This window comes from Hermetia illucens, chromosome 1 (assembly GCF_905115235.1).
Source record: "Hermetia illucens chromosome 1, iHerIll2.2.curated.20191125, whole genome shotgun sequence".
Classification (NCBI taxonomy): Eukaryota; Metazoa; Arthropoda; class Insecta; order Diptera; family Stratiomyidae; genus Hermetia; species Hermetia illucens.
The window spans coordinates 98337324-98363382 of NC_051849.1; the positions used below are offsets into that span (position 1 = coordinate 98337324).

At 39.5% G+C, this 26059-nt stretch overlaps 1 protein-coding gene across 2 annotated transcripts in view; it reads left to right on the top strand.

The window, feature by feature from the left end:
* LOC119646808 (small conductance calcium-activated potassium channel protein) overlaps positions 1-26059 on the top strand; it is an 818793-nt gene that overhangs the window by 398459 nt on the left and 394275 nt on the right. The gene's annotated exons all lie outside the window — the stretch shown is intronic.

A 26059-nucleotide genomic window follows, 5' to 3' on the forward strand; every position in this document is an offset into this window, starting at 1 on the left:
ACTATTAGTATGAAAGAACATTCAGAAGAATTCTTTTTAAGTGTACGCAATGATGCCACAAAACCTTTGAACTCTTCCAATGCATAAGCTTATCAAACTTCTATATTCCACATGAAGATGTTACCAAGCTTCAGCATTATATCATAAATACATATCTCCTGCTGATGTATGCATTATAGTCATTATGCGAAATCTAGCATGAATGGACTTCCATGTTGCATAATCTTGGGTAGCCTTCATTTCACTGAGCTCATTATATTTCGGATATCCAATTTTACCTGCTGTTCTCAGAGCAAGTCGACTTCACTGCACCTCATTGTTTGCTGTTTTCAATTTATGCCTTTGTAGACTATGCGGCCAGCATATGTCCAATTCAGAGAATTCATGAAAATCATCCCTGCTAATTTCCCGAGTTTCTAACTCCAATAGCTCACAGAAAGTTTCACTATGATAATCGTCGGACTCCACTGCTGAATAATTCTGTTCAATGTACTTCGCAAGTGGAGCCATTATGCTTGTGGGCAACTAACAGGCTGACAGTATAATCTGCTGCAGATGCCACTCATCTGAGCAGGAAAAGCTATATAACCAGATAGTATTCTGCTTATTGATTCCATGCATTTAGACATACCATAGATACGACGTTGAAACTGCTGACAAGTTGCCAAAGTTTTCGCCACTTATCGAAATTTAATCGACTGCGGCTTTTGTATGAATGCTTTATCCTTTGAACGTATGAAGGCTGCTCAATGATGGGATTGTTGCTGGAGTACGCCAAGTTTCTCTTTAATTCAAAATATTGAAAGCACAAATCCAATTAGTTCTCGTAAATTATCCTTCATCAAAAGCACGCCTTCCTTTTCATATTGCGCTTTATTTAACCTTCAAAAACACTCTGAATCCGTGAAATGAGCTTCTTATTTTCTATTATGATTAAAAATAAACCTAATCCTGCCAAACCTTCAAATCTAGAACCTTTTATAAATGATTTACAAATCAAACGAATTTAATTCGATTTCGACCCTTCTCCTCCTCTACTCTGGTGGAAAAATTTCCAAATAAAGTTTTCGTCTCTCAACGCTAAATAAACTTCCCTCAAAATGGTGTCAGTAAACAAATTGAAAACTCATTAATAATATTTTAACGCAGCTTGTAATTTCGTTTCATATCCAATGAAAATTTCAAGCGTAGATAACTCGTTTTCCAAACATCCCTTTCTCCATTCTCCCCCTAATCGATTTATTTTACACGGGATCTTAGATACTTCGAATATTGAATTTTTGGGCCAGCCAAGTAAGAAACCGTAAGGGTTGACAGGATCAAGTACTTCAAGTGCTCGGGATATACATAAATGTTCGAGTATTTCTATGGAGACTAATAAGAGTGGAACCCATATCATGAAAGCACCTAATTGCGATTGGCGTTTATCGTAAATGTTGACCGGATCAAGGGAGGGAGCAACAGAATATTATTCGAGCTTTGGTCTTCTAAATATTTTGGATCCCTTGCTAAGCAGGAAACTTACAATGGGGTGCACGGACACTGCTTCCATATTTTATCGTAGGGATAGTACGTGGGTATCGAAAAGTTGTAGAAAACATTGAAATATTCACTCTGAGGGGTTGCTAGCCATGGCAGGTGGAGCAAAATTGTCTAGGGTTATATTCTTTTGCCGTCATGATTTTCCAGAAAAAACCTTTTGCTCACCTCAGAAGAGTTCGGACAATTACGTAGGATTCTTACTTGGGTAAGTTAAGTCTGAAACATTCGTTCAATTGGGAGTGCAGTGGAAATGAATTCCTTTTGAAATGATTTAAAACAATTTAATAAATTAAATTCTTAAAATAGATGGATATCTGAAGAAGTGAAATCATGAAAGTTGAATGTTTAGATGCATTTAGTGGTCATTTTGGAAATGGATATCGTTATTTTCAAATGTCAAAGAGAAAAATACTCCGCATAGTTTAATATTTATCTTATCTTTTGTTTTATTTAGAAGGTTCTGTGTGAAACATAATGTTTTTAAAATCGGTTCAACGTGTGTCTGTCTGTTTTGTTTTTTTCTTTGTGGGGGAAAGCATCGAAAGGAATAATGCAAATGCAACCCACTACGCCCCACGGAGCTATCTCTCGATATTACATTGCGGAGTGGGTTAAAGCCTTACGAGCTTAATCCTATGTTGAGAATTATTTCTTCCTTGTAGCTTTTTCGTAAGCGTCTCAACCTTTGAAGTTCCTCATGAATACAGCCTATTGTGTCACTAATTGCATTCCATACTTCTCGGGATTTGAACATTGGCGGAATGATCGTTTCCACTGTTCCCTCTCACATCTCGGGCACATGAAAGGAATATGCTCCGGGTGCTCATATTCACTTACACATTAAGGACAGAAGGGGGAATTGTGATGTCCAAAACTATGTCGATACTGGCGGTATCTTTCATCCCCGGTTAGAAGTTGGGTCAACTGATAGTGGATATCACTATGGCTGCGCATAATCCAAAGCTAGATATTTGAAATCAGCCAGTGCGTCTAGTTCCCTTTTTGAGAATTATCCCTGATTGTGCTTGATTATCCTCTCGTCGTCGTTCTCCTGACGGTCACCACATACCTTGCCGCTGTACACTTTTTGCATCTCCTCAGCCCAAAAATCAATCGGCACCATTGCCGCAACTGCGAAAGCTGCTTCGTCTGACGTTGTTCTCCCGATATTTTTTTCCTAGACGCCTAAACATTAAGGGATTTTGTCTAAATTGATGCTGATTATAACGTGATTGATGAGCATGTTCTAGCTAATCTATGTGATACCAGCCATTTCTCGACAAGCTTGACCGATGTCTCACATGTCCAGACGACATCTTCAAATGCAATATTGTCAGCATAGTCTATAAGGGTAGCTTGTCGCGGAAATTTGATGGGTAGTACTTGGTCATACATCAGGTTCAAGGTTTGGCCCTGCACAAATGCTGAAGGCAGTCCATCGGCTACCAAATACTCAATAGGGCCTAAGTCGATGTCTTAAAAGTTGTTTCCATCCACGAAATAGTGTTTGATAATTAGCTGAATATACGTTGGCACATTTAGCTGGCTTAGCGATCTGATTATGTGGTGTCATTGTGCTGAATTGAAAGCATTGTTCACATCAAGGGTGCTGATAGCGCAGTATGTTTTGCTACCGCCCTTTCAACTTATTCCTGCAATCGCTTCCTCTGCCAGCTTGACCACTGTGATGATATCATCCGCCGTAGGTTTGTCATCTGAGGAAACCATACTATTGTGTGGAAATGCCTCTCGATTTCTCAAAATTGGGAGCAACCTGTTGCATATAATGCCCTCTAATAGCTTTTCTATACTGCTCAGTATGGGATGCTACGACGATGGCCCACCACGTGGTAGTAACATCAGTATCTACTTTTTCCATTCTATCTTCAAAGCCACGTACCGTATTCCGTACAATCTAGATAGTTGCCTTGTACCCCTAATTTTTCCATTGAATGATGAGCTCATCTTCTGTAGCAGTTTGTATATGTTTAGAGGAGGGGAGTGTGGTCAGCGTGAAAAAAATGCACTTCCTTCACGTTTTTTTTTAGAGAAATGTTTTGACTAAATTTTTTGAAATCTTCTGCACATTACTGAGTGGGTTTTTAAGAACATTCTGTAAATTTTTGATGTAAAACTAATCGCAAAAAAAGCTGATGACAAACCTTTTCCCAGAACGCCTTTGGAAAAAGACGATTTGCCAAGTTTACTGTACGATCTCAGAATATCTTTTTCCATTTTAAAATTTTTGGCGGCCATTTAATGTGAAAAGTGCTATTTTTCACGAAAAATTTCGCCATTTGGTAAGTAAAAAACTCCAAAATAACAAAGAAAAAATCTAAAACTAAACTGTTGGGGGGAGTTATTTTATATGCAGAATGTGTGGACCAAATTTGAAACGAACCGGCCAAGTAATTTTAGAATGGAAGTGAACACGGACTCTGAAGAAGTCATCATCATCAACGGCGCAACAATCGGTATCCGGTCTAGGCCTGACTTAATAAAGAACCCCAGATATTCCGGTTTTGCGCTGAGGTCCACCAATTCGATATCCCTAAAAGCTGTCTGGCGTCCTGACCTACGCAATCGCTCCATCTTAGGCAGGGTCTGCCTCGTCTTCTTTTTCTACCGTAGATATTGCCCTTGTGGAATCATCCTCATCCACCGTAACCTATTGAGCCGGATTTTATCAACAACCGGACGGTCATGGTATCGCTCATAGATTTCGTCATTGTATAAGCTACGGAATCGTCCATCCTCATGTAGGGGGCCAAAAATTCTTCGGAGGATTCTTCTCTCGAACGCGGCCAAGAGTTCGCAATTTTTCTTGCTAAGAACCCAAGTTTCCGAGGAATACATAAGGACTGGCAAGATCATGGAAGTGGTTTGGAGAAAACACATTTATGGTTTTAGAAGCTCAGAAGGAGCGGGGGCTAACGGCTCGGGAACTTGGAACGACATGAAATTTTGGGAATATATTCTGGAAAAAAGGAGAAAAGAAAAACAAAACGGTTGCTTTTAAAAACCTACCATTCCTCTCTCCCCGTTAGGGGTTATTTTTTAAGACCGCAATAGTGTATTTGCTTTGTTGTCGAAACAGAGTGCATTTTTACAGGGCCCTATTTCCTTGCACCTTAGCCACTGCCGCTCCATAGGCTTCTTCCCATAGGTTGATGTCAGCCTCTCCCCCCGGCCTTTAGTTTTGCGCCTTGGCATAAACGCGTGACAGGCTGCCACCACGTTGCTAACAATTTGCACAGATTTTTTATTTCTCTATGCCTGTTGGAATATTCCTTAAATGTCTCATTTCCAAGTCAAACATCTTTGAACTTCACTGCTTCGTCTGTGTTTCTGTCTCTGGGATACCTGTTTCTCCTATTCTCCATTACGCTAAACATATGGCTTCATGGTCGTTACTCGTGTAGTGTTCATTAGTTCATTAGTGTTCATCAACACACTTTTACGAACCACCGAACCTATCCTCTCTTTCCAGAAGTCATAGGCACTTCCGATATTAGCAAGCACAATATCCAAGGGAGAAAAGACTTCTAGCAGTACCAACCCCCCGTTATTGTAAATTTTTTTTCGCCACTCGGTAGACCATGCGTTGCAGTGTCCCGCAATGACATGTAACATTTGTTCCGATTCCACCAGAACACTCAATATACCACATTGAAGTTAGTAGTCTGACATGCTAAATGCATAATGCACTCAAATATACTTACACAAGAAATACATAATACCTTGCATACCTGAAAGGTCGAGCTTCTGGTTTGCGGCCTTTTTTGCTGCTTTTTTGCTTAAAATTAATGGATTACTAGGCTACCATTTTTTAAGGTTTTGTTTGTAAAACAAAACCTTATTAAAATCAGTTTACTGTCTGTCTGTCTGTCCGTCTGTCTGTCTGTCTGTCTGTCCGTCACACGCATTTTTCTCGGAGACGGTTGTAGCGATAGGCACCAAATTTGGTAGAAAGGTGGGAACTGTGAACGCTCACGCATATAGTGAGTTACATCCCTTTACGACGAATTTAAGGGGGGGTCCCCATACATGCAAAGGGAGGGTGTAAATTTTTTTTTCATCAAATATAGTCATGTGGGGTATCAAATTAAAGGTCTCGATTAGTACTTTTCGAAGCCAGTCTTAGTTTTGACATTTGTTGAAAAGGTGGGGGGTCCGGGGGGTTGAAAGTGGTCATTTTTTTAACGAACCCATTCTCAGAAACTACCCAACCGAAAAATCTAAAAAAAATCAGGGTGCTGTCACTATATGGTGCCTAGGCTCCGAAATACCCTCCATACCGATACCTGTTCAAATAAAGTTAATAATAGTACATTACTATAATTTTTAGTAATTGACAGGAAAACCCCCCTTAAGTTCACCCTAGAATCACAAAATTTTGCAACAATATAGGCTACAGCATAGCGCATGATCCTGCCAAATTTGGTGAAAATCGCACTATTACTAACAAAGTAATACTAGGTCAAAACTGTCGCTTCTCTGCAAATTCGAGACTATGAATGTCAATATCGCTTGAAAGTGGCTATTTTCACATAATATATGCATATTTTACGTGCTACATGCTAATGGGACAAATACACACCCAAATCTCTTTATAAAAATCTCTTTATAAAAGAAATACACAAAACCTTTCATACCTGAAGCGTCTAGCTTCCGGTTTCCCGACTTGTTTAAGACTTTAGGTTAGCCAAACTTCCTTTAAAACCGGTTATGTTAGAAAAGAAAATATCTTGACTGACGGTTTCGTCCAGGGCAAAGGCAACTCATCAGACGTCGCCTCACCTCTGCCCTGGAAGCAGCGATAGCGAAAGTGGCGACAGGTAGTAATCGCTCCATTTATATATAATCGCAAACGCGTCATGAGTGCGAATTATATTGAAATGAAATCCGTCCTAAGTTCAAACCTACACCAGGCGGAATGGATTTTGTTTTTGTTGAGGAACTTAGGACGGATTTCACTTCAATATAATTTGTGTTGTCTAGAATTCACTTGAATTCACTTCCTGTTATCTTTCAAGGACGGCCCTTGATATTTTACGAGAAAGCTATGCCTGGCTTGGGCAAATATCTCTCCTGGCCTTAGACAGTAGACAGTCAAATGTTTGTGGTTGTTTTGAACACAAGACAGGCAGATATCTGTGTCAGATAAATGTCTGTCTCAGAGAAGTGCCTGTTTCAAACATGTTAGGATTTAATGAAGTGGCAATGATCAAAAGGCATCCTAGTTCCTAACGATGATCCGCCCACTAATATTGGAGCTCACTGAAGTGTTCCAACCAGGCTTGGGAATGTGAACGTACGACCGGAACCTGAAAAGCAAACAAGGAAAATATTGTGATAATCTAGCGGAAGACAGGTGAATCTAAACTGAAAATAAACCCGCGTAAAACTCAGGGCTTGCGATCAAGAAACAAATTCTACGACAGAGTATATCCTTAATAAATACTTGTTCTGTCTCAGATATTCGTGAACGGTGAGATTTGGTGTTGCCCACATTCCTTGAATTGAAATGTTCCTATTATTAGTGTGTAAGGAGGGGTGTTGACAATTTAGTGAAAGGGAAATAGTGAAGTGTCTTTGCTGAGAATTATGGATTACTTTTTTGCACTTGATTTACATTATTTACAGTAGTTCATTTTTCTAACTTTTTCTGTTTTTTTACTTTTGTCTTTCACACTATTTGTAACCTTTTTGGACATATTCATATTGGCTTTTTTAGATTTTTTCTCATTTTTACAACTTTTTTCGTATTAGGATTTAATATTGGATTTTCTTAGAGTAAAGAATAGTACATACCTTCGATTGCTTTTGATTTGACGAAATCAAGTCCCTATTACTTGCTGTTCTCTTTAGTCGGACCAGGCATACGGTTCGGCCTTAAACGGATGTCACAGTCTTGAGTGAATATATTTCCAAATTGATTACTACCGGGGCCACCGTTAGTTGTTTGGTTTGGGAGTTTGCGTGCATAATAAGTAACGACGGTCAGTATAAAAGGGGTATTTTATGCATCGATCTCAAGGGAGCCGAATTCGTACTTTTTTTTGCTATTTTTGCCAGGATGTGGAATCTTCTAAAGACATCAGCAGCAAGCGTAGACCAGCATGGTTCGTGGAGGTAAGTTCGCGCCTACATACTAAACTACACCTGTACATATTTCAACCGCTCACCCTACGGAACTCTCGTTAGATATTATTTTACAGGGCGAGTTAGCAATTATGTTGTCACTCCCGTATGGCTTTTCGCTGTATGGAGCTCTTTTTGAAAGTTAGTTACGAATGATACTAATTCCTACCATTTGTCTTCCGACGGAAGCATGCGGTCCACCTGAAGATGCACGCTCGAAACGTTGGTCCTCCATGCCGCGAAGCGACTACAATTGAATATTACATGCTCTGCGTCTTCTTCCAAGCCTGGGCAGGTTGGGCATCCTGGCGTGTCATCATGCCCAAACATGTGTAGATATTTGCGGTACCCACCGTGACCAAACAGAAACCATAGATGGATGATCGGAATCAGCTTATGCGTCCATCGGCCTTTCGCTGAGCTACCCCATCGAGTCTTCCATGTGATCATTGATGATACCCTTCCCTCGCTCGTGATCAATTGCACAGCGTCTTGGGTTGTTGTTTTCCTGATGTAGATTCGTGAAACTTCTTCAGCCAAGATGTCTACTCGCAACTGCTTCGAAAGCAAGAAATTACTTTCAGGCTGCATATTATGTACGAGCATAATAAGGTTCTCCTGATTTGCTGCGTCGTGAATGCTGTACCCCATACAGGAACAATATAGAACAAGACTAATGACGCGAGATAGCAACACTCTACTGACGTATTTGGGTCCGCCAATATTAGGCAGCATTCACGGGGGCGCTGCTTGTAACAGTGCCGGCTTTTTCTCGACGTACTGTACACGCACTTTGAATTTGAGTCTATTGTCGAGCATCACACCTAAGTATGTTACCGCCTCCTTGATTATTATAGTCTGGCTTCCAACGCGTATTTTGAAATATTCCAGGGTCTTTAATCTTCATCAGTTTAAAGAGAGCTCTAATACTCTCAATTGCATCCCTTATTGGTTGATTTTTCCGTCCTCCGACATCTCGACCAATTTAATAATTTGCTCACCAAGCTTATGGAAATTACTTACTTCCGGGACTTCCGTATTCACGTTCAGGGTCGTTTTTGGTTCACATTCGCTGACGCTCCATTGTGAGCTTGCGCTTGGTGATCTTGGAATTTTAAAACTCCTTTCGAAGAGTTTTTGTCGTTCGCCAATTTCAGTTTGCCGTTATTTTTTCTTCCAGTATTATTTGTGTTATTTGCATCCGTGGTAATTGGATCCCCACTCAAAGTCGTTATCGATGTTCGGGTGTGTAGTCACTAAGTGATCGCATGCAAGTAGGGTAGACATGCAAGGGTTGGCGCAAGCTGAGGAAGCTGCCCCACTTTCGAGGATCTGAAAACGACTTTTTCGTCGACTCCGTCTTACATAGTCCCGGCTTTTGGAGAAGCCATCCATTGTATCACAAGTCATAGAAGCGGTACTGATGCAGAAGACAGAGAAAGGAAGTGAATTTCCGGTAGCGTCTATATCGAAGAAGCTTACTCAGCCGCAGAGATACTGCACTGTCGCTAATGATGTATGTTTGACGACGGTGTAGGTAGAGTGTAAATATCGAACGTACATTCAGGAATTCCAGGATTCCCATTCGTCATCACACATAGAAATAGCTGGGGAGAGTTCCCAAGAATTGACACCGATGTCAGTCACGTAGATGTGGTTAACGTGCAATACCCCACATAAGGACATATATATATATATACATTTGTATCCATACAGTGCACTCGATCTGTGGAGATGTGATAAGTTTTGAAGAGAGCACTACTTTTTCTATTTCTTGCATCCCCAGTGCAATCTTTTTTTTAAGTTTCATCCAAATTTCTTTAAAGGGCACACTATCACTGATAGCTCCTGTTTAGTGGTAAATTATAATTTGGCAAACGTAGCACTATATTCTTTGTTTTTATACTCATTCATTTTTCGACTGTTTTCACAAAACGCGCAGAAACTACCCAGCCGAAAAATCTGAAAAAAATCATGAGGCTGCCTCTGTACGGTGTCCAGGTTTTAAAATACTTTCCATATCGATATCTACTCAAATTATGTAAATAATAGCATATTATTACGTTTTTGAGGAAATCGACTAGAGACCTCCTTTAAATTTATTCTAGATTTACAAAAAATTGCAGCAAAGTTTGATCAAAATCGCACTATTACTAATAAAATTACAGTGTCTCAAAGTTGTCTTTCCCTTGTAAATTTACTGCAACCCGAAATACTAATTATCAATTTCACATTAAGGGGACTAGTTTGGCATTCTAAATGTCCATATACATTACGCTGCTGAAGCAGGAAGGGTTGGAGGTGTAAACCCCAAACCATGTAGTGGATGATACTGTTTTATATTAAGTGTAAGGAAGGGAGGTCCCCATATACGCAAAAGAAGAATTTAATTTTTTTCTCCAAATATTGGAATGTGGGATATCAAATGAAAAATATCGATTAGCACTTTCCGATTCAGGTCACAGTTTTGATATCAATTTTAAAATAGGGGAGTGGGCGGTTACAAAGTGGTCACTTATCTAAAATATTCATTCTCCGAAGTTATACAACCGAAAAATCTGATGATTTCTATATATAGTGAATTATATTCTCCATTTCGAGATTTGTTCTGATAAAGTTAATAATGGTATACTATTACATTTTGGAAGCTAATTGCAGACCCTTTTTATACAACCATAAAATTTTGCACTAACGATAAACTGGCGATAGTATCCGACATGATCCTTGAAGGTTTGGTGGAAATGCTACTATTGTTAATAATTGCTGTGAAAACTGCAACTTGAGACATAAAACGTCTATATCACATTGCGATGAATAGTCGGACGTACTCAATGCATATCCGCTACGAGCTACTAAATGAAAATATCGTGTATCCAAGCCTTGTTAACTCCACAAAACCTTTCGTATCGGAAGCCCAAGCTCCTGGTTTCCGACTTGTTCAAGTCTAATTTTCAAACCACCAATACCTGGTTCATTCATAACTGTGTTAAATAATATAATGCTGCAGGTAGTGATTTACATTTTTCGGGGATATCGCTATACAATAATTCCTAGATATTTTCGAATCGTATCCACTGATTTCATAATTAATGTTGTTCACAATTCTGCATTCTACGTATTTCCACATCTAGTTTGAGTTCAGTTTAATTTTCGTTTTCTGTGCTGAATACGATTTTCCCTTAACTGCGGATTTTGTCCGTTCTGTTGTATAATCTGGGTAGGATTTTGCCCCAATATCAGATAAAATATTAATTTCCCGTCTGGTTTCCAGGTTGATTGTTTTAATGATTGGCATATTTGTACACGTACCACTTTTCTTTATATATATGTGATCGTTTTCTGTGATGTTATTTTGTTCTGTTCTAAATAATTTTGTGTTTAATTCTTGTATGTGTTTCGTTTTTCGATATTATTAATATCTGCGGCCATATGGGAATCACTAATTTTGCTAGAATAGTTCGGGCTTTTATTGGATTATAGACGGTAATTACTATACTCAGATTGATGGCTATAATTTTTAATATTTGATTGATTATTGTAACTGCTTTCTTCTCAGTTTTGTAAAAATTGCATTTGTTATTATGAAGGTCATCAGGGGGGCTCTACCTATTATATTTTTTCTACTATTTTTCTGTTCTGCTGGTTACATTTGGGTCTACGCTAATGCTTATTCTCTTTTCGAAGGTGTTGACAATTATAAGTATTTTGTTAAAATTTCATGAAGATCCAAACAGTACCTTTATAATTATAACGAGTTTTGTGAGTTGCGACTATCTCTATTAGCTAGAGTTATGATAACCTCTATTAGCCTCCACAATCTAGTTTAAATATAAAACTTTATAACTTCTGTACAATAAAATATATAAAAATCGATAGCTTAGAAGTTTGATTGTCGCTTTGTCCATATGCGGGATAACTGCAACTAGATAGATTCGCAATCTTCGCTATCTCCTGAACGGGCATCTATTTTATACTTTTACGATGAAACGTACGATTTCAGCGAATCCAATCGTAGCTACAGTTTGTTACGCCATTATTGTCATATTTTCACTTCTCCACTTGCTCAGTACCTGGATGAAGTAACCTACATAGTTCTTTCTCGTTATTATCACTATTATCTGTTTTTAAATTAAAATCATGCTAATTAATACTGTTCACTACCACTGCCACTGTCACTGTGATCTGCCCAGAACTGAGCAGTTTTAATATCTCGGATCAACCTATCAACGGGTGTCTCAAATCCCGGATTCAACGCAGTATCGTTCATTGTCTCGCCATCTATGGTGCCGAGTTCTGGCCGGCTATAAAAGAGAATGAGCGTCGTCTCGCCGTAACATATCGTGATCACATTCGAAATGAGGATATCCACGATTTATATGGGGTTGCACCGATCGTGGAAAAATTGCTACAGAGGTACCTTCAATTATAGACATGTATTTCGCGCTAACGAAAACTCACTTGCCAAGATTAGCTTGAACATCAAAATCAATAGGAAAAGACTAAATGACCGGCCAAAACAACAATGGCCGCACTGGATAATGATTTGAGGGCTTCGCGATTTCATTCAGATCAAGCCTTCGACCTAGCAAAATGGTGAAATCAATCCAGATGAGCCGACACCGCAGCTGAACTTGACAAAGCCAGAAAAGCCCAGAAGCACCGCCCTTTGAAAAAGAAGACTGCTAATTGATACTACTAATTTTCGGGAAATTCTGTTTTAATTGTTAATTAATTTTCTCTTCCTTGGATAGGCAGTCTACATATTTAAAGGGACAGTGTGTTTGCCTAAAAAACGCTATAAATAAATAAACAAAATATTTCGTCACTCACAAATATGACACTGTGTCAATATGTGATTATGTAATTCTAGTTCACGGGGTGGATGTTGATGGTTGAATAGTGCCAATGCATATTAAATTATATAATAAATCGTTATATGATTTTCGATTGCTTCATTCAAGTAAAAGTAATTTCTCTTTTAATTTTTGATATCATTAATGTGGTTGACATAAATGATTTAGAGCTAAAAATTAAATTATAAATGTGTTATTGTGTGAATGTATTATTTCATACAAACGAATTATCAAAACATTTTTAGCTGTAAAATTGCATTTTTTACCAATCATTTCATTTTTCATTTTTTTTAACTGCAGGGAGTGATTTTCGAGGTTTTTAAGAGAGGAAATGTTTCGAAGATAAGCTAATTAACCTTCCAAAGTGAGAAATAGTCTTTATTTACACACATTCCAATTTAATAAATAATTGAATATCCTTGTTTGCATTTGTGCATTTGGCAATGAGAATAATAGTGTATTAAGGTCACTAACGTTGTACCAATGGGTGTTGGAAATGTTGTAAGAGATAATTGCTTAAAGGTTTTATATTAGATTCATTAGATTTATGCTTGCCGAACAAACAGGACATGAGAAAACATTAATTTATGGAATAATAAGGAAGTGACTAGTTTCACATATAATGTGCTAAATCATCCGTTTTACATCATAAATTAGAATGCTTAGCGCAGATTGGCTAAGTGAAAACTTACTTTTAATTGGAGTCTATCCTAATTTGATCAGTGGAGATGTGGTGAGTTTTAAGAACATACAAGCTTTTTCAAAGATAACAACCCGCAGATTAAGTAACTTATTACTTTTCGGAAAAAATTGTCTAGACAAGGATCAACTATTAAAGTAAAGTACAGTTATCTTCAATAATCCGTTCCCTTTTCTCTTGACGCAATTTACATGTGGCCGAATAAGGAACAATAAAACGGAACCAGATGTTATATAAATCAATGCTGCCTTTCTCATTCACACAGCGGCGATATTCCTGAATTTGATCTTCCACCGACTTCCATTTTTAGAGTCGATACCGCTATCTAAAGAACCCATCCATGAACTATTTCCAAGGAAATCCAAACCAAATATGCGCCTGTTACCTGTACGCCCAATAATCGAACACGCCAATTTGTGAGGATCAATTTGAGGAGAATACCATCAAATAAGGATGTAAAGAAGCCAAAAAGAGAATTTAATAGACGACTCCCAGGGGTCTCGATACATGCAAAAGGGAGTGTAAGTTTTTTTTTTCATCGAAGGGTATCAAACTAAAGATCTCCGTCGGTATTAGTTTTGACATTGGTTTGGAAGGGGAAAAATGCGGGGGTCCGAAAAAGGTCAGCTACTTCAAGGACCCATTCTCAGAAACTCAACCTAAATATTTGAAAAAATATGGTAGTCCAGGCCTCAAAAATCCCCCCACATCGAAGTATGTTTAAATAAAGTTAATAATCTAATATTGACACATTTATTGTAACTAAATTCTTTATAAATTGCCTGGGAATCTCCCTTAAGTTTATCCTAGAATCATCAACTGTACAGCAAGTTTGGTGGAAATCGCATAATTATTAACAGAATTATAATAAGTCAACTTGTTCATTCTAAAACTTTGAATGTCAATGCCATACTAAAGTGCATTATCTGATAAACTAAATGCATAGACATCACAACCTAGCTTGTGGGATGGGATAAAGCATATATATAAGCAACACACGAAACCTTCCATAACTGAAGCATTCACTTTACGATTTGCCGATTTGGCAGTCAACCAATACACCAAAATTTACAAAAAAGGGTTTAACAGGAGATAAAAAATTTATGTTTCGATATTTTTTAATAATCCTAATTTGGGAACCGTGGTATACTCTGCACATTAAAATGTCGTTTACATTGAGCAGGTGCCTTCTAGCGGACACTCGAAAAATAATTTTTGGAGGTTTCTGGAGATCCAATGAGGAGCGATGAAATAGGTCTGTAAAAAATGTTAGGTACGCTCACGATATTAATAAATATATGGTGAAAAATTCACATTTGTATTTTTATTCAGTTCTCCAAAAAAAAATACAAAAAAGCGATAAAACAGTTTCACACGATAGAGTAAATTAGCGCGGAATTGGTAAATTTGAACTACTACAACTACAATACTAATAGCAAAATTTGCACGGAGCTCGGCGGTATTATGCGCAATATTATCTTTTATGCTGCTGCTTGGTTCTTCTAGGATGAACTTAAGGGAGGCCTTTCATTAAATTGAAAAAGTTGGCAGTATATTAATATATTAGTGAGTTTATTTGAGCAGAGTTCGAAAAGGGACATATTTTGAAGCCTAGATTCATATAAGTCAATAACTTTGTTTTTTTTTTCAGATATTTGGGCTGGGTGGGTTCCGAAAGTGAGGCTTTTTACGGCTAAGCCAGGATGTGGAATCTTCCGTCCGATCGTCCATGGGCCTCTCGTTGAGCTTTTTCATTGGGTCTGCCATCGGACTATTGATGATACCCTTTCGTCGCTCTTGATCAATTGCACGGCGTTATGAGTTGTCGTTCTCGTGATGTAGATTCGTGACATGTTTTTAGCTAAGGCTATGACTAACGCTGTGTCGTCTGACTTCGTTCGAAAGCCACAAATCATTTTCACGGCACATAATATGTACGAGCGCAATAGGCTTCTCTGGGTTTTCCTTAGTCATTAATGCTGCAGATCGTACAGGAGCGGTTGAGAGCAAGACAGGTAATGACTCGTAATAGCAACACTACTGACGTATTTGGTTCCGCCAATATTTGCTAGCATTCGGGGGGGGGGGGGGGACTGCTGCCTGCAATAGTACTGCTTTTTTTCAATGTACTCTATATGCACGTTGAATTTGAGTCTATTCCCGAGCATCACACCTAAGTATTTAACCGCCTCCTTGTTTCTTATTGGCTGGCTTCCAAAGCGAATTTTCACGTATTCCAGAGTCTTCCGGTTTGTTATCAAAACAGCATCTGTTTTGTGATCTACGAACACTTGTCCGGCAGTTTCCAGCCAACTCTTGATCTTTCCGACCATTTCATTGGCTGCCATCATCTTGTGGATGTGCTGTGTAACTACAAGCACGACAATGGCGCAACCTACTACTTTTACCCCTTCTGGTAAATGCAGGTGGAACACTTCATCATACATGATGTTCTACATGTACCGACCGCTGAGGCTCCAATTGGGACACGGTAGTAATTTGGGTCTTTGTCGCTCTCCTACTTTAGTTCCTTGTATGTAAAGTACTTAAGTGCTCATTCGGACGAGGGACGTTGAAAATGAGTCCTTTCTAACATTGAGTGTGTCGAACTCCACTCCTTATTTGCGCATTTATGTGTCGGAAAGTACTAATCGAGACTTTTGGTTTGATACTCCAGATGACTATATTCGGTGAATAAAAATTTCACATCCCTGTGTGTGCTGCGTGGGCGCAATGCCTACCACATTGCCTCCTGTGGGTACTCTAATCCTATAGTGCACCGCGACGGTCTTGAATTAAGTGTTCTAACACCCTTCAAAGCCCTGATCCAATTGAACTGTTGTTGGGCCGACGATTATTATTATTACTCCTCTTTCTTGCATTACAAACTAAACGGGTTTTATTTCTTATACTGGGACTCCAACTCCTTTCTGGTGTGAGCCTAACACAACACAACTACATACGTAATATTCGAATTTATTGCTTATGTATTGCTTATGTATGACATGTTTGTACTGCAATGTAAAAAAAGCTGCTCCATCTCGCGGGCCTGGCTGGAATAAAGACGCGTCAATGCTTCTGTCTACTGGCAGACTTGCACGGTTGCTTTTTGCCACTTACGATAAGATACGTAGCTCTGCCAGGCCATCTCGAACACCGCAATTTTGAGTGAATCATGACAGTTTTCTGCTTCCGTCCCCACGTACTCGAGGAGGGCGATCAGACCCGAGTCTGCAAGGGACTCATCTGAAGTGGCTCCGCCACGAAGCCTCACCGGAGGTTATCTGGTACCATGGGAACCGGGATGGCCCTCTGAGAGCATATGCTTCGGGAGAATTCCTGGAGGATGTGCTCCTGGCCCGGTTATGCGGTTGACCCCCTAGTGGGAGTTTCATGGTGGTTGTGGTTATGCCTACATCGCGGGCAGAGCTCCTCGGAGATCGAGCATGGAGTTGCGCTGTACAACTCGGGTGCCGTACTCCTTAGTTGCGGCAGAGATGTTAGATAGGCCTCGCATCCACTGGTATGAATGCTGAGCCTGCGCTCAGTATAAATCAGGACCGCTGTGCTTGCATTGCGGGGCTCTGATTGTGGTCCCAAAATCAATCCGTGCCCGAAGAGGACCGTGGGATTATGCCTTCACGGCAGGTACTCACGTTAAACCCCCAGGACTTTCATGAAAGTTTTCTGCAACTGCCTTACGGTAGCAATATTTTCAGTTGAATGGGCTACACGAGCAAGTATTGATGTATTATGATATACTGAACAAGATAAACGATCTTTACAACTAAAAAGATCCGAATTCATGAGCTTTATTTTTTACGGATCGTTAATTTTTCGTGGGACATAGAGAACTTTGAGCGTAACTATTTTCTAGACTTTTTTAGAGATCGATACAACACTTCGATACTTTTCTGTATGGTCCAACCCAGTTGATGACTCTTCAAATTACCATGCGATTTCTGATCCATCATTTCGGCATGTTATCTTTCAGACCAAATCTAGACGATGCTCCCTCACGGGAAAAGTAACAAGGAAAAATTCAATAAATCGTAAGAAAAGCACATTGTTTTGAAGTGAGGGAACAACGACAACAGAAAATCTCCCCAGGGCAATATTCCTCAACAAATACCCGAATTATATTTATCGTCAAGCTGGTGGTGCAGAGGCGAGACGAACCTCGCAATCCCTTAACTCAAATCCTGAATCGATACATCTTTATTGTCGTTGTTGCAGCTCTTACTTGTCGCAAAGGCCTGTTAGGATGCGGGAGCGAAGGTACACAGCAAATCGTTACACTTATTCTTTTAAATGTAGGATTTTGGGACAAAAAACAAAAAAATAAAAACATCAGGGAAAGCAGAAACTCCGCAAAGTTGTATAAGTTTTCAGTGCTGACATTTTTCAGTAAACGAGTATCCAGCTTTTTGCCGATGGTGCCGATTTGTACGTTTTTATTGTCTGAAGCACTTAGCAAGTGGTGACAGGCAATCATTTTGGGGATTTCCGAGAACATTTGGTGTACATATTTGAGAAAGTCCTAAATTCCATCGTTTTGATTCCTAACTGTAATTCGACCGGGTAGCACCCGGGTTCAAAGAAAGCAGAAAAGGATTTTTGGTAATTATTGTGCATGTTCAAGCTCTAGCTATGCGCAAATTTCTGCAATATGTACGTGAATGAATGATGGGAGCTACTTTCGTTCGTCTATTGTGTAGGAAATGAAGGAAAAATAAAACCAAAGACGGAAGGATGTTTTTATTTGTTCTTATCCCAGGATTAAGTTCGCTAAGCATATGTGGCTGGTGTCTCCACTTTGTAGCATTTACGCTTACTTAAACAACTTAATTGATTTCCTGCCGATGGATTATTCCAATGTATTGATGGATGAGGATAGTTTCTGCGAGTTGAGTTTTAGGAAATAAACATTTTTCAAATTTCTCTTGGAAAAATCTAAGTTGGATAACGATCTATCCGTTCAGAAGTATACTTTCGATTACTTGTCTAGACTTTCCAATATATAATGCATAAGTTGATAATTTAGCCAATAATCCGAATGAGATGTTTTACCAAAAGATACCCATTGAGGGTTTTGCCATATTGGCTTGACTTCAATAAATGTTGGATTATCTGTCGATACTTTATATTTATTATATTGCGCCGTAGATTGTCCAAAGAAGCTATTTCTAACTTCGAAGAAAACCTTCCAAATCCTTTGGATTTTTATTAAACTCCAAAGGAAATCTGATTATCCGAGTATATACACAGAATTATGTGCGATACACCCAGATCTTCGTCATTGCCCGTTTGCGTTTTCACCTGTTCGCCTGACATGTTTATTTCTGGCGTCGGCTCTCTTACCCTCGTTCAAAATTCAATTAATATTTTATCAAAGTGTACAGGTCGGGCGCAGTACGCGTTGTGCTTCTGACTGAAAACCATCCCAAATTTCATTTCGAGATTTTACGTTCATATGCTGGGGATTTTTGTTGTTGTTGTCGTGGCGGGGATTCTGGATATTTTATTAAAATGCTCGTATCGTATGTGTCGTAAGCTCATCAATCCTTTCATTTAGGATGTTTGTCATATAATCGATGCGGAAATTAAATATTTATACAGATTGCCTAGAGAGAGCTCAAAGATTTTCAACGGGCTTAACGTGATGACCCATTTTAACCTTGCAGAAGATATTGGTGAGGTATAGGGACCTCTGTCAAAGTGGATGAAGGCATGCCAAGGAGTCAATATCGCAGCTTTCTGAAAATTTTCTGTTACTGTTATTTACGGTTAGTTGACAGATTTTCTAGAACATTGAGCTGACATTTGCTTTCAAGAGTTTTTCTATTTAGTCTATAAGTAGAAGAGATCATTTTCTTTTTCTTCTGAAAAGTAGACTGGATTATCCCCTACTACAACCTACATTAGTTCTTAGGTTGACATAGGTCGAATTATGCTTCCATTTATTCGGCGGCGAAAATGTCAGTTAAGGCATAGTTTGATCAAGATCATTCAGTAACATTGTATTCACCTGGACTGAATGGCGCTCCAGAATATATAAAGTTTAGCATTTGTTAATGCAAATTGAATGAATATTACAGAACCTTACCCACTGTTGTACCTTGATCGATTGAAATGAAAGTATATATAGCTGTCTGCAAAGCCAAAGGAAAGGACTTACGTTCTCAGATTTGAATGTTTCTGTATGAGGAATAATGTATTTGTCATGTTGTTCCTTCTAAATTAAAATTTGGTCTTTGGCGGATGCGCGTAAGGGAGATCATTCATAAAACATACAATTGTTTAAGAAATGGCAGGACTATGACCTCCTCCTCCTTCCTCAACCACCTTGACTACGCTGATAACATCTGTTTGTTGTCTCACCAAACCATAGACCTTGGCCAAGTGGTTTAGACGCACATTAAGGGGGGCTACAATTGCATTGCTGGGTGAACAGTAGAAGAGGGGTGCGGACGTCTTGGGAATTCCTGGGGGTAACGCGCTATACCTCATCTAGGAGTGAATAGCAAACATATTTAGGAAAAGACTCCCGTCATCTGATCTCAAGTATGCACTACTTTACTTATTATTTTACGAAAAGTGGAGACGCTGCAATCCTTGCAAATTATTGCATTATTACATGGTGTAGTCAACAATATCATATAATGATTGCCCTGCTTCTCTTTTTTAATCAAACCATTTTCGGTCAATAGAAGCGTACGCTAACGTAATTTGATGTTGTCTCAGGCAGGAATTCACCAATGATGTCATAGATAGGATGAAAATTGGAGCTTCCAAATTAAGCGACAGTTCCTTCCTACCTGCTACTCCTATGTAGAACTACAGGGAATCATTGGTACGAAACAATAAAATTTGTTGTTTGTATTGGGGTAGCTGCATTTTAAAATTTTAGACAAAAGAGCGCATTCTACTATGGATTTCGGATCGATTTTTTATTCCAATGTAGCACGTGGTGTTTTCGTCGCCACATGTTACTTTGATAACGCATTATGATAGAATATGATCCGCTGGGTGTTAATATGGTCGGAGACTTTTAAGGTGTTCTTGCATAAGTTGTTATTAAGGTTTTGTGTAAAACAAAACCTTATTAAAATCGATTCAATGTCTGTCTGTCTGTCACACGCATTTTTCTCCAAAACGGCTAAACCGATCCAAACGAAATTTGGTGGAAGATGGGAACTATAGAATCCCACGCATACAGCGAGTGGCATAAATTTAGGTGGAGTTCAAAGGGGGGCTCCCCATACATGCAAAAGGGGGATTCAAAAAATGTTTTCACCGGATATAGTTGTGTAGGGTATCAAATGAAAGGTCTCGATTTGTACTTTCCGAAACTGATATTTGTTTTGGCATAAATTGCAAAGTGCATGAGTAAGGAGTCAAAATGTACGCACTTGAAGTGAGACAGGACTCATTTTCGGAAACTACCCAACCTAAAAATCCGAAAAAAATCGGGGTGGTGCGCCTAGATGAAATCTAGGCCTCAAAATATGTCCCATTCCGATACCTGCTCAAATAAACTTACTAATAGTATATTACTACTTTTTAGAAATTTACTGAAAAACCCCCCTTAAATTCATCCTAAGACTTCCGAATTTTGTACCAGCATAGGGGACAATATTTCGTATATATGTGCTAAATTTCATGGAAATCAGGCAACCAACGCCAAAGTTATAGCAGTTCAAACTTAGCAATTTCGCGCGAGTTTACTGTTTCCAAAGCCATGCAAATCAGATGCTGACGTCATAATTACCCGGAATAATTGACATTCGCGTGGAATATTAAAGTCACATTTATGAAGAATCCATTTATCTGCAGCCCTTTTTAAGGTGTTTTGTAAAACGCTTATGTGAAATCTAATCTTCGAGAGATGTCCCATTCCGGTATCTGCTCAAAAAATTTACTAATAGTATATTATCAACTTTTAGAAATAGACTAAAAAACTCCCCTTAAGTTCATCCTAAGTGTACTAAATTTTGCACCGACATAGAGGACAGTCTCGTGCATACACATGCCAGGTTTCATGAAAATCCAACTATTAGTGGGAAAGTTATAGCAGTTCAAACTTATCAATTTCGTGCTAATTAACAGCATTCTAAGCCATACAAATAAGATGCTGACGTTATAATTAACGAGAATAATTGAAATTCGAGTGAAATATTAAAATTCGATTCAAGAAGAATCTAATTCTCCCTAGCCCTTTTTAAGGTTTTGTGTAAAACAAAACCTTATTAAAATCGATTCAATGTCTGTCTGTCTGTCTGTCACACACATTTTTCTCCAAAACGGCTGAACCGCTCCGTACGAAATTTGGTGGACAGATGGGAACTATGAAAATCAACGCATACAGCGAGTGGCATAAATTTAGGTGGAGTTTAAAGGGGGGCTCCCCATACATGCAAAGAGGGGATTCAAAAATTTTTTTCACCAGATATAGGTGTGTAGGGTATCAAATGAAAGGTCTCGATTTGTACTTTCCGAAACTGACATTAGTTCTGGCATAAATTGCAAAGTGCGTGAGTAAGTTGTCAAAATGTACGCATTTGAAGTGAGACAGGACTCATTTTCGGAAACTACCCAACCCAAAAATCCGAAAAAAATCAGGGTGGTGCGCCTAGATGAAATCTAGGCTTCAAAATATGTCCCATTCCGATATCTGCTCAAATAAACTTACTAATAGTATATTACTACTTTTTAGAAATTTACTGAAAAACCCCCCTTAAATTCATCCTTGGACTTCCGGATTCTGTACCAGCATAGAGGACAATATTTCGTGTATTTCATAGAAATCAGGCAATTAACGCCAAAGTTTTAGCAGTTCAAACTTAGCAATTTCGCGCGAGTTTACTGCTTCCAAAGCCATGCAAATCGGATGCTGACGCCATAATTATCCGGAATAATTGACATTCGAGTGAAATATTAAAATTCCTTTCAAGAAGAATCTAGTTCTCCCTAGCCCTTTTTTATATTTGATGTTCGTTAAATTGTTTTCATTCGCTAATAATATTAAACTGAGAGCGTGAAGCATATGAGGTTGACCATTATCAACACAGGGCTTTGCATCAAATGATTTATTTAAATCGCTTTCTAGAAAATAGAGGGCAATGGAATTTTTAGCTATATTACACGGAGCTGTCGCGCACTCGTCGCTCCTCACATCTTTTTCTTTTTCTTCAGCCTTCAGTTCACAAGTGGGGTCGGCTCGTGATGATCGGTTTCGTCATTTTATTTTATCAAATGCCTGATCAGGATGTAATCGCGATACCTTTAAATCCCCATCCAGCGTATCAAGCCAACATTGTTTTGGCCGGCTTTTTGGTTGCTTACCATTGCTTTCGATGTTCTGATCAATTCTGGTTGTTGAATTCTCGTTAGCGTGAATTACGTGACCACACCATCGAAAACGCCTCTCTTGCAGTTTTTCCACGATCGATGCAAACCCATATCGATCGCGGATATTCTCATTTCAGACGTAATCGAAACGTGTCACGCTACCAGTGCAATGCAACATCTTCGTCCCCATTACCGCAAGACGCCGTTCACTGTCCTTTATAGTCGGCCAACACTCAGAACTATAGATAGCGGCAGACGGACGACATTGCAGTAAATTTTAGATTTGGGACGTGCGCTGATACGTCGATCACAAAGAAAACCAGTTGGGGAATCCCACTTCATCCAGGTTGCATTAATGCTTGAAACAATTTCATTACGCAGTTCTCCATTGGCTGATAGCGTTGACTCGAGATTTTTAAATCGCTGAGTTCTGGCAATGGCAGTAACCAATGGAGAACTACGTTATGCTCTTCACATAGGGAAACACAAAACCTTTTATACCTGAAGCGTCAAGCTTCCGGTTTCCCGACTTGTTATTATTCTGTTAAGGGGGAGCCGCACTGCGTCCTTAAAGAACTATTGTGCCCCATTTGCTGGTTATAGTGTACCTATTTATCATAGTGTCTCAAGCGAGCTCATAACCCTTAGGAATTTTAGTACATTCCCTACTACATCTAAATCTACATCTTTCAACTTTGCATCTGGTATTAAGTGTGCTCTTCCAGATGCCTCGACCTACTTTGCACAAGTGCCAGGACACTGCGCCAGAACCTATATAGAGGTTTCATCACACTCCGCACAGAACCTGCAGACAGTGTCCGTAGATATCTCTAGCTTCCTTAGGTGATAGTTTAGCCGACAGTAAGTGAGATTACCCACTATGATTCTGAGGTTCTTTTTGGTGAGGTTTAAGTAATTCTTTGTGTTCGTATCCCCCAATAAGTACCCTGGACTGCTCCATTTCTGGTAGGCCCACCCAGTATGGTTGCCTTAACTGTGGCTCTTCACTTGGCTATGCCATGAACCCGTTTCCGATTCCACAGAAGGGTTCTGGCCCGTCTAAAGGCATCCCTGCGCCTTTCTTGACAAGTTAGTTCGCTGCCTCATTGCCTTTCAACACAACATATCCTGGAACCCAGAGTATCCAAACCTTGTTGGACCAGCCGAGCGTTTTCAGTCTCTGAAGGCATTCCCATACCAGTAGAGAGTTGGTTGGACCTAAATGCCTTGATCGCTGCTTGGAGATTAAAGGAGTCACATTTGTCTATGGCATATATTTTCGCCAAGAATATGTTAGTGTACCTACCCATTGGCTCCAAGTATGTTTTTCTTGGACGAATATGGCTGGGGGTTTTTGGATACCATACAATCCCCCGCGATTTTTGTATTTTAGGATCAGATAAGAAGGCGTTAAATAAGACGGTGGAGTTCACGGTCGTTTGCTCTATGTGGGGTCAAGTCATACAGGGGTAATGGAATGGCTACGAAATTTCACCTGCTGCTGGAGAAGTTTGAATTTTCAAATTTAAGAACTAGGCCATTGTCAAGGAGGTGTTGAAAACAAATGCTGGGGCTTGATGCAGGATGCGACTAGAATCTCATCCCAATCGACGAGACAGAAGTCGAAACGTCATAGTACAGAGTGGGTAAATCTCCTTTGCGCCGCACTGCAGCCAAAAGCCATCCGTAACAACGTAAATAGTGCGAAAGGGACGGCGTGTTGCTACGCTTCGGGTGGACGACCCCAGCGAAATTAGTCACGGCCATTTCGTGAAATGCATGTCGAACGCGTTTTCGTGAAGCGGGTTTTAAGAATCGCCCCGCCACAGGACCATTAGGTCTGTTGACTTTATTCTATATAATTCCTTCTCTAAATGTTAAGCTGATTTCTTATTTCATCAACCAGAAATGGAGTTTCACCTAATGTTATACATGCCGTGATTGACCGTGATGATAAACCTACCGTTGGCTTCCTGCACCAGATTATCAAAAGATTTAGAGCCACTCGCACATGTGATCTCTTTTCGCTCAAGTAGGTCAATTGTGAATTTTCATTGCCACGGCCTAGGCTATACTACACTTTACGTACTTTATCAGAAGAAAGAACTGTAAGAGCTCCAGAAAATGGCGTTCGTTTCCATTCGCAGCAACCACGACAGCCCCCCGTTCCTTACAATTGTTAACCTCTTCCATGCTTCCACAGTTAAGTAGATCTAGAAGGACCTTTGCGACACCGCTTCAACCAAAGGCAAAAGCTTTTTTTATGGCGGCTTAATGCTCATCAATGTTCTATGGTGGCTGCCAGTGTCCTCCTATGAAGAAAATTTTCTCACTGCTGAACGACAGGCAGGTCGCCAAAGTGGCTCATATTAAATTTGGTGTCTAACTGATTGGTTGAATGCTACCGTATGGTAGGTGGACTCGCTAGAATACAAAATTACAGTGCCGCAGTGAGAAAAGAAGTAATCTCCAGAATCTCAATACTTTATTGTGTTGGTGGCCGTAGCCGTGTCCGAAACCGCATGGCGGTTGTTTAGCATTGAGAGTTATATAGTATGACACAGTTAACAAGATTCCGTTTGGTTTTGAGACTGTAACGTTCGTTGGTACGTCAATCAAAAAAGGCACAAGTTACGAAGGAGAGGGAGGCGTTAGTCGACAAATGGCTTGCAAAATCATCGACAGTGCCTGAACTGTAGGAAACTCTGTGTCCAATGAATCATGAAGTTATCGGTGGAAACAAACTGCTGGCCGAAATAGGAGAGTTTTTGAGACACTGGGACGAAAAGTGGCTAATATGAATCCTTCCCCATTTAGAACATTTTTTTAACTAATTAGGGTGGGGGGAGTGTTTGTTGCTGTTCCGTACAGCCAACTGTAGTATTTAGTGGAGGTGCTAATATCAAAAGATGAATATACACAACAGAAATATCTTCCTTCGCAATGACAATGTTAGCCATTAGACAGCTTGTCTCTTTGCGATTACTTTTCGCTTGCGCTCTTGAAGGATTTTTTTGACTTTCAAGTAAAAGCGGCGATCACTGTCTCTATGCTTGAGAGAATGTGGGGGCGTACCTCAACCAAACAGCGATATCAAGCTCAATACAACTATTGCCAGAATCAATGCTACCCAGATATACATATTGTTCGGCGTCCTTGATGCTGTGTCCATTGAAGATAGGAAGAATCCATTGACCCGTCAGACTGAAACGCGGATGTTATCGTCATCGTCGAGAAGTTTTGATGCAGGATATCATGGCTCATTGCAGCCCAACATGCCCTCCAGATAAGACGGGATGGAGAATATCATCGATAACAAAGAAAACTTTCTGGTTAGGGTCTTAATGTTTTTTCTTCGAAATTAGCTTGCTGAATAATTCGGTTCAATTATCCGCGGATTGGACGATTGTCATTGACAGTACTCCATAATTGTTCCAGTACACTTTGGAATTAGTTTGTGTGTTCTCTG